Here is an 11,323-nt window from a genome sequence, read left to right on the forward strand (position 1 = left end):
CCAATTAGACTTAAATATCATATATTAACCTTTTGAACCAATTTACAAAGCGGTTCTAAAACCAGATAAAAGCCATTAAAAATCACTTTGTGAAGGCAAATGCTGAAAATTATTTTTATTTTCTGTCATTGGGTGAGTTTAATAATACTTCTTCTGGCTCGATTAGTCATGTTGTTTGTATTGGGTTGGAGGGGGGGGGGGGGATTGTGAGGAAGACGATGACATCTCATTCAAAGAGGAACCCAAGGTTGCACCAAATATGGTTCGATTTGGATTGGATAATGTTGGGGCGAGAGATGGATATATGAGCCGTAAGAGGCTGTTAGGTTGTTTGGTCCGAGGAAGGACTAATGGGAGGTGATTGGGTCGAGTTAGAGGCTGTTAATACTCCGGGTTGGTGGTATTCACGAAAAAGAGGTGAATTGTTAGGGATATCATCAAGAAAAGAGTAAGATAGAGGTTTATTTGGGGTGACTAGTCCGACTAAGAATATTGTTTCACCACTACAACATGACGAAATGTGAATATTTTGCATTAGGCATGGCGATAGCTTATGTTGAGTTGTGATTTATGGGAAAAAAAGACACTCGAAAACTCGAATATAGGTGTATTTCGGGTGTTTTGCGAGTAAGCAAAAGTGGCGAGTGTCTTTTTTAATGGAATTGAAAGGAAGGATGAAACGACCCAAAAATACGACCCAAAAATTTCGTTTTTCAACATAACCACAAACCATAATCTGAGTGTCATATCATAAACCATACATGATGTATCTCAAAATAATAATAAAAACACTGTGCGGAAAACTGTATCATATCCATGTCATATAAAAATCAAGAACCAAATCAACTCCCAGGATAAAAGCTGAAGCTGTGGTGTGTGCGATGCCATCATCCCGAGCTCTTCCCTCTACAAGCGGGAGCACCTGAAACTAAAACTGAAACTGTAAGCACGAAGCTTAGTGAGCTCCCCCAAACTACCACATACCATACAATACATATAAAGCACATACTGGGCCTTGCCCACTGCATCAGACCGAGGTCTGGAACTAACTGCATCGGACCGAAGTCCGGAACTGACTGGGACCTTGTCCCCTGCATCGGACCAGAGTCCGGAACTAACTGCATCGGACCGGAGTCCGGAACTAACTGCATCGAACCGAAGTCCGGAACTAACTGCATCGGACCGAAGTCCGGAACTAACTGCATCGGACCGAAGTCCGGAACTGACTGATCATGACATAGCATAACACATAACAACTATTATATTCACACATACTGCATACTGCATCGGACCGAAGTCCGGAACACATAATACAAATATGCTTGAATCACAAAGACGTCAAGCCAGCTAGCTACTACATCAAACTAAAGACCGGAACTACTGATAATTACACGGGCCGACATTGTGGCCGTAGACCCGTTCCTACTGAAGGGAAACTCACCTCGTGAACTGGCTGCTGAGTGTATGGCTCTGGAAGCTAGCTGCTGCTGCTCCGGCGTCTCCCCGGCTACAAGTCCATAAACACACTCAATCAAATACTAAACACTGCACTGGTAAAATGACTCTTTTACCCTTGGTCAAAGTCAACTCTCAGACAAAGTCAACCCATAGTTGACCTGACTCGCCGAGTTGGGCCGCCAACTCGCCGAGTCCCTATTCTCACTCCTCGACTCAACCCGCTGCTACTCGTCGAGTATGGCATCGACTCGACGAGTACTCTCCCGATCAAGAACTCAGACAATCTTCATCTGACTCGCCGAGTCCTATGAACAACTCGACGAGTTGTTCTTGAGCTTAAGAAGATTGCCTTGGACTCGCCGAGTTGTATGAACAACTCGCCGAGTCCCTCCACTACTGAGTCTACCCTCGAACTCGCTGAGTCCACTCCACAACTCACTGGGCCCACTCGACATCGCTCAAAAGGAAGAAATCGGGGACTCGTGACTCGACTCGCCGAGTCGTTCTTCCGACTCGCCGAGTCACCGCCATGCAACTATTCTACACTCGATTCTGCTCGAATCCAATACATACAAATGATAGATCTGGGTCCAATAAGCTGATTTACCACGTAAAGTTTGCAACTTTACGTGTACAAACACATGAACAAGGGAATAAAGGCTAGAAAGGCACTTAAAAGGGTAGATCTAGGGTTATGATGCACAATGGCTCCATAAAGACAATAGATCTGGGCTCTACAACCCCTAAATGAACAGATCTAAGGATATCTCGACATAAAATGGCTTCCATATCAACATAAGGCTTGAGAAAAGCATCAACTAGATCTTAAGGGGATTTTAAAGCATAAAAGGAAAGGAAGTCCGAAGAATACCTCAAAGAACTCTTGCTTTCCCTTGAATCTTCGCTCTACAATTCTTCTCCTTGCTCCTTTCTTCTTCTCCTTCTTCAATCCTTCACAAAATGCACACAAGATCACTTAAAACACTCAAGGACGAATTAGGGTTTTCTCACAGCTTTAGAGGGTGAAGGAGGCGAGATTGGGGGCTATAAGGTGGCTTAAATAGTGGGCAACCCGGGGATTTAGGGTTTCTCCCAGACGGGGAGACTCGCCGAGTTCAGAATATGGACTCGTCGAGTCGCCAGCTAATCACGTGCTTGAAATCCCGACCCTACTCGGCGAGTCAGGCTATGAACTCGCCGAGTCCCTCTTGCAAAACTTCAAAATAAATACCAAGGAATTACCATACCGGACACGGGTCGTTACAAAGGATGTTAAGGAGGTGTGTGACCATATGAAGGGCTTCAACCCAATAAATATGTGAGAAATGAGCATGAAATAATAGGGATTGCAAGTGTTTTATTGGTGAACAAATAGTCTAAAAACATTTATTCTTGTATTTTGTAACGACCCAATTTTCACGTCCAAAAATTTCGTTTTTAAAACATACTTAGAAAACATTAATAATTAAAAACATTGTTTAATTAAACCATTTCACATTGGAAACCAAATTTGAAATCCACAACATGTCAACAACCAAAATATCAGAGCGTCAATCCCAAAATAAACTCATAACTGCAAAAACAAGAGTGTGTGTGATATGCCGCTACCGCGCCGGCTCCTTTCCCCCTAGCTGAAGAGGTACCTGAAACAACAACTGAAAAACGTAAGCACAAAGCTTAGTGAGTTCCCCCATCGTACCACATACCATACAACACATATCATACATACTGCCAGGCTATTCTGGGGTGCCTGACTACCCAGTACGGACATTCTGGGGTGCCGACTACTCGTGCGGCCATTCTGGGGTGCCGACTACCTGTGCGGCCATTCTGGGGTGCCGTCTACCCGTGTCAAGCCATTCTGGGGTGCTGACTACCCATGTCAAGTCGTTCTGGGGTGCTGACTACCCTTCGGTCCTAACGACCGAACCTCGGGGACTATTTCACCCCCTACTACTACTACTACTATCACATATCATAACATAACATATTATCAGACATATTTGGGGTGTCTGAACTGCCCTTCGGTCCTAACAACCAAACTCGGGGACTGCTCCCCTCCTACTACCTCTAACTCGTATAACAGATCATGCTAGCATATAAACATAACATCACATACTGTCAGACGTATCTGGGGTGTCTGACTACCCTTCGGTCCTAACAACCGAACTCTATTACTGTCACATATAACATATCATGCTAGTATTTAACATATCAGGTAGTAGCAAACCTAGATGATATCAGAGACAATCATCTATCCTACGTCTCCTACTGGTGGGCCGACATTGTGGCCTTAGACCCACCGCTACTGGAAGGTAACTCACCTCGAAATAGCTGCTGAAAGTCTGCTTGTTGAGCGCCTGACTGCTGAACCGGAGCTTCCCGGCTAAAATTTCCAAAATCACTAAGTCAGATACTGATAACTAATCTTAGGGTAAAATGACTATTTTACCCCCCCCCCCCCCCCCCCCCCCCCCCGGTCAAAGCCAACATCCTGGTTGACCGGACTCGCCGAGTTGGCTCGCCAACCGAATTGTAATTGGATTGGATCATATCAGATTTGAATTTATTCTGGACAATTCGTATCCATATTTTGAAAACCGAAATCAATTTGGATTTAATTAATTGGATCGGATCAAACCGATCCATCCAAACGACCATCCCTAAGCTACATGATGTGCCATCTAAACTATCGACAATAAATACAATAATGGGCAATAATACACCAACAGTTGCTCTCATCGTAATATTTCTTACTTTGTTATCTCAAATTTTCATTTTTTTTTTCTATTTCAAGAAAACGACATAACAGACGTTTATTTACAACCAACCCCCCATACTTTGTATATAGGTCACAAACCGACACATTCCTTGCCCCAAAACAAAATATTTAAACCGCATCTCGATGGTATAGGGTAAGAATGTGTGTGTAAACGTGTTTGACTGTTTGTAGAAGAAATTAGAACAAAAAAAAATAGAAGATCAAAATACCATGAACTGGCTTCTTTTATTGCTTTGTGTATGTATATGCGTCCACAAGGAAACAAAGAAGAAACTAATGAGACTAAGTCAATCTCAAATTCACAATACACATCTACATGGTTAAGTCAAACCAGCATTTGACTTTATCTACAACTAAAACTCATATACTTTGTATTTACGTCACCAAACACACACATCCATTGTCCTTTACACAGGATCTTCAAACTGCATCTTTAGACGTCACCTCCCCTTTTTCCAATTCCACACCTTTGAGTTTCAGTTTCAGTTCGTCTGTACATATCTTCAGAGCATCATGCTTCTTGTTCAGATCATCAACTAACTCACACTTTTCAGTAAGTTCTGTTTTCAACATTTCAATAGCAGTATTCCATTTATCCTCTTCAGTCGCATGAGAATTTTTGAGTAGATCAATCTGGGTACTCAGTTCATTGATTACTTCATCTCGCTTTGATATACCAGCTAGGCTTAACTTTACTTGCTCGTGCAATTTTCTTTCCCTGGCTTCCTGTGCATCTAATTTCCCAGTTAACATGGATATAACTTCCTCAATTGATTCAAGTTTCTTCACCAACTGAGTTTGGTATACAACTTTTCTAGCAAGCTCTTCTTTCAGCTTTGTAGTTTCATCGTCTGCTGTTAATACTTGCTTTCTGTACACCTCTAACACCTTTCCCGTTGTTTCAATCTTACGATTAGACTCGCTAACCATACGTTTAAGCTCAGCCATGTTAGCTTTCTCAGCTTCAAGAAGGGCATTTTCGTCTCTTAAGTACTGAATCTTTTTCTTCAAGCTGATCTGTTCTTTTTCAAGAGTTGAAATCTTTTTGAGTAACACCTCAGGTTCAGGGTCATGGATTTTGATTTCTTTTGCCTTAGATTCATCATTCTTGACTGGTGGGTTTAGATTCTTGTTGATGGACATGAAAGATTCTGACTGATCGGAATTTGATGATAACGTGAAGGAAGATTCTGAGCCTTCTCTTGTAGAAATATGAAAACCACCTCCACTTGTGTCCAAAATAAAGTCATAACCAACAGGTGTCATGAATTCAGGTGTTTTAATAATTTGAGTAACTTGAGTAGAGGTTGAAGTAGAAGAATCAACATGCTGTGTTTTGATAGGTGTTGTAATTTTGAGGGTGTTCTTGCTCACTTCTTTAATCAAATCAATAGTTTGATCGGCCAATGCCCCATGAATGCGCGATAACTCGCTTACTAGTTTTGCCATGTTCAATTTCTTGCTATCGTAAAATTCGGCTATTATTTTGAAGAAATTTTCATCTTGTTCGATCTGGTTATGGATTTCTTTGACGCATTGCTGGAACCCTAGTTTCCCAGAAATTTGAAGATCAATTAGTATATAGATTGAAATGAACGATAATTGATTTGTATCGTGAAAGAAAGATTATGTAATGATTCAAGTTCCATAAAGATCTTACCTTCTACATTTTCTGCAAGACATTTGGAATTTTCTGACATAATCTGACTATCCTGCCCTTGTGACTGTGATTTTGATTCGACCCCCTCCATACCAAGCGATCAACTGAATGCAAATTCTGTTAGTCTTAGGAAGATTATTTCTCTGTATATGCTCCGTATATTGTGGCTGCAAGATAAAACAAGAATTGTTTTGAAGAAGAAGAAGAAGAAAGAAATAACAGAGTTGCGGTGGATGTAGATAAGAAATAGATTGAATAGAATTGAACCGTGTATAAGTCTTGGTGTTCTATGGGTTGTTTTCTTTTACTCTGTTTTATGTTCTTGATTGACTGGATTGTTTTCAAATGATTCTTGATCATCAATTCGGAGTTAATCAAAAAGTTTGATTAATCTGTAAGCTTTGCACTGAAGTGAATTTGTAATCCCTGCAGATCAATATCACTGAGTGAATTCATGGAACTCGTTTTTTACAACGCAAATCATACTGATAGCGAAAATAACAACAATGAAGTGGATCACTGAAATCAGTACTAACATAATCAGGCAATCAGCATCCGATCCTTCATAACAAATCGAACTGAACATCATTGAAACCAAAATTAAAAGAGAAAAGTTGAGGATTTGACTAACCTTTCAGAAAAAAAAAACTGAAATTAATTCGAGAGAACTGGTTTACATCTGCAATAATCAGTAATCACTGATTGGGAATATGAAAGCTCGTTCTGTTTTAGAGAGAGATTATGGAGAGAAGTATAACGGGAGAAACAGGGATCCGAGCCAAAAGAAAATTCCGGAATTTAGGGAGCGAATGTTACCGCCTTTTTCCCGTTTAAATATGCGTTTCCAAATGTTAACGTGATTGGAGAAGAACTTTGATTCCCGTTTATGAAAGTATGAAACTGTAAAATGTAAAGTTGCAATTCTTTTTTTGAATATTAATAAGATTGATTATTTTTACATTTTGTTATAATCAGTATTCGTCAAATAATAAAAAAAAAAAACACTCTTCTAACAAAATGGAATGATCTAATATATAAGTAATTATATAATTTATAACAATTTTCTTAAGCGTTTTTCTTAACCATATTAATTGACCATTTATCTCTCCTTCTCTCTAGACTCAATATAAATAAGTGTCAGTTATGTTGGTTTCATCACACTTTTAAAAAAACTCTATAATCTTGTAATATCGATTAATTTAGTATTCTTGGTTTTTTGCATTCCCGGGCACCTGTATCAAATCTCCAACTATATGCATACGCTCGTATCAATTTCTTCGGTATTCTTTTAATACTTTATATATTTTGTAATCTTGATTTATCAAAAAAAATTATATATATTAGAAATGACACGTGTGAGTTGAGGTTACACGTTTCTAATTCAAAATTGTGAAGAATATCGTTAAGAGGTTTATTTGTTATCAGTTGACGTATCTAGTGCTAGTGAATAAATGATGATAAAGATTCGAAATGGAAACTGCCCAAGGTAAAGAATTAAGGTATGTTTTTAATTTAGAAGTACATTATTATATCAGTACTTACCTGTTATAAAAGAGGGAAACTAGAGGTTCGTTATAACCACCAATTCTCATGGGAAGTAAGTGGATTGCCTACAAAATTTAGGGATTCGTTGCATTATCGTTCAATCAATACACATAAAGATACGAAAGTGATAATAATTTTGAAATCGTTGCGCCACATAGCTCGGAAAAGTACCATAAAATCATAAGAAAGTCAATTACAAAGAGGAACCAATAATTACTTACATTGAGGTATGCATAGAGTTACACAACTTAATTATCATAAAAGTAAATCATCAAATATGAAATCACATTTAGAGTTACAAAAGCCAATGATCATGTCCTTCGTTACACATTTCCATTACCTATGCGTCACGTGTTCACACCCTACGTACCACGTAATTTACAGCAGGTTCGTCATCTGCTAAATTTTTTTGTTTTACTCGTCTAAATCCTAAGACACCATTCGTAAACCTGAATTCAGTTTCTCCAGTGATTTTTCAATGACACCTCATATCATAACCACATGATGAGGTTCTTGAGCTTATTTTCATACATATAAAAATGACTAAAGCGCCCTCATAGTCATAATATCTCCGAACAATTAAACTTTTCACCTCTATAATATAACTAATAGGGAATTAAATTATGTATACATATATACATACTTATCACCATATTGCATAATGAAGTCTAATGGCTGGCCAACTTAAAGCCACAAAGTTGAGTCAACTTAGATCTCTCATTTTTACCCATCGGTTTAAGTTTAGAAATCTAGTACTTGATACCTAATTCACTTAAACCATGACTTTGATACCAACTTGTAACACTCGTCTATTCAGCATACAGTACACCAAGAAAATTTCATCATTTTTGAACATAACATGGTGTAAGTTTACATTAAATCACAAGTATAAGTAGTTATCATAAATCCTACATACAAAATATGCCCAAGGATCAAACCGGGTTTACAAAGTCTTACAACAAAAAGCATAAACCAGTCTTAATCATGATCACTCCCAAACACCTTTCCTTTTATGATTCGAATTTCCGTATTGTCTTCTTTAATTCTGATTTCTGAATAATGCTTCATAAACAAATGATTTATCCTGAATGAAACTTTATTAAGAATGGATGTTATATTATTTTAAAAAATACAAATTTAGTCTCAGTTTTTGGGATGTTTCAGTTACCCCAACTATAGAGATGATGTTTTTGAACAGAACATGTATTGCATTGTTGTTTTTTTGAACATATGTGTTAGTTTTATGGTTTTTCTTGAACATGTAATACCTGAACGGTGTTTTTTGAATAAATTTGAAACTTTGATGGTCTCCTAAGTCATTATACCTTATTTTTCATCACAAACTTCTAACCTTGAAATTTCCCTAGTCCTCATCCTTATTTTTTGTCATGAAATCCGATAGAAACTCGAATAGTCATTGATAATTGAGAAAAATACCTCACACCTCTTAAATATGGCACCAGAGAGGGACCCAATATTTCGTATATAAACAATCAAGGGATAATTTTAGTCCAATGAGTGTCATTGTAACGACCCAATTTTCACGTCCAAAAATTTCGTTTTAAAACATTACTTTAGAAAACATTAATAATTAAAACATTGTTTGATCAAACCATGACACAACGTAAACCATGTCTAAAAGCCAAATCATACAACCAATTAAAATATCAGAGTATAAATCCCAGAGAATCTCGTAAATACGGAAACCAGAGAGTGTGTGTGTGACATGCTGCTACCGCGCCGGCTCCTTTCCCCTAGCTGAGGAGGTACCTGAAACCAAAACTGAAAACCGTAAGCACAAAGCTTAGTGAGTTCCCCCATCATACCACATACCATACAAACACATAACATACATACTGCCAGGCCATTCTGGGGTGCCTGACTACCCGGTACGACCATTCTGGGGTGCCGTCCTACCCGTGTCAAGCCATTCTGGGGTGCTGACTACCCGTGTCAAGCCATTCTGGGGTGCTGACTACCCATCGGTCCTATCAACCGATCCTCGGGGACTAGTCCCCTCTTACTACCTTTATCGCATATAACATAACAAGCCAGCATACAAACATATCATCACGTACTGTCAGACATATCTGGGGTGTCTGACCTACCCTTCGGTCCTAACAACCGAACTCTACAACTCTACAACTATCACATATACATATCATGCCAGCATATAACATATCAGGTAGTAGCAAACCTAGATGATATCACAAAGACAATCATCTAACATACAACTCCTACTGGTGGGCCGACATTGTGGTCGTAGACCCACCGCTACTGGAAGGTAACTCACCTCGAAGTAGCTGCTGATCTGATCGGGAACTGAATGTCTACTGCTGCTGCTCCGGAAATCCTCCGGCTGCAATTCCCACAATATACTCAATCAAACACTGCTAACTGTCCTTTGGGTAAAATGACCATTTTACCCCCGATCATGCCCTAAGTCACAGTCAGAGTCATCTTTCAGTTGACCCGACTCGCCGAGTTGGCTTTCCAACTCGCCGAGTCCCTACCCAAACGATTGTCCTGGATCCCGTTTCTACTCGTCGAGTTCTCCTTCTAAACTGATATTCAAGTCCTTCATCCTACTCGCCGAGTTGTATGAACAACTCGTCGAGTTCGTCTTCATCCGAAGAACACTTGCTGCTTCGACTCGCTGAGTTGTATGAACAACTCGCCGAGTTGTATGAACAACTCGCCGAGCCTGTTCTTGATCTAAGGAGATTGCCTTGAACTCGCCGAGTCAGGGCATTGACTCGCCGAGTTCCTCCATAGATGAGTTCAGCTTCCGACTCACTGAGTCACACCCCGTGACTCACTGTTCACTCGACACTACGAAAAGGGGACAAACTCGGAGACTCGCGAACAGACTCGCCGAGTCACATGAACGACTCGCCGAGTCGTTGCCATGCACCCACTAAATACACAGATTTGCTCGATTCCAGTCCATGTCATTCACAGATCTGGACTCCTAGAACACGAATCACACGTAAAGTTTCCAACTTTACGTGTAGATATTCACCAATACGGATTTTAGGGCTCAAAATGCCTCAAAAGGGTAGATCTAGGGTGAACAAGCAACATGGGTCCATAAAGGTAACAGATCTGAGCTCCTGGAGCTCAATCTTGCCTAGATCTAGAGGCCAATCAACTTATTACGACTTATATTGCACATACAAGCTTGGGGATTGGCTCAAGAATGACTTAAATGAAGTAATAAGCATAGAAACATGGGGAAAACGGGTTATACCTCAAAGGAACTGCTGAGAGAGCACAAAGATGCTTGGATTCCTTTCCTTCCTCTTGATCTTCTTCCCTTTTTGCCTTAAAACCTTCAAAATCACACAACAATTGCTTCAAACTCTAAATGAACAACTTGGAACGGGGGTTGGAAGCTCGGGGGGGGGGGGGGGGGGGGTGAATGGGGGGCTGGCTTGGGGCGGATATGTTGTTTAAATAGGGTGCAGACCCCTGAAACTTAGGGTTTCATCCAACAGCTGTGACTCGCCGAGTCGACAACTTAAACGTGTCCCGGGTCCCGCATCTACTCGGCGAGTTGGACCTGTGACTCGCCGAGTCCAAGGCTAAAAGAAGAGAAATACTCAAATAAGATTTACGTACCAGGAACCAGGTGCTACAGTCATTTTATAAAAACAAGTCGATGTTGCTTCCCATAAGCACAATGTTTACACAACTTTAACTTTGTTGTTTAATGGTAGTAGGAAATACCTCTTACTCAAAAGTACCATGTTTTTTTTTTCACATATGTGATACGCCATGTTAAATGGTCAAATATCATATGCCACAATCTTGTGATCTTTGGGTTGGCCTCAAGAGACAGCTACCGAGCCCAAAACATTTCACCCTTACCACATACA

The sequence above is a fragment of the Lactuca sativa genome, chromosome 2 (assembly GCF_002870075.4).
Source record: "Lactuca sativa cultivar Salinas chromosome 2, Lsat_Salinas_v11, whole genome shotgun sequence".
NCBI classification, from domain to species: domain Eukaryota; kingdom Viridiplantae; phylum Streptophyta; class Magnoliopsida; order Asterales; family Asteraceae; genus Lactuca; species Lactuca sativa.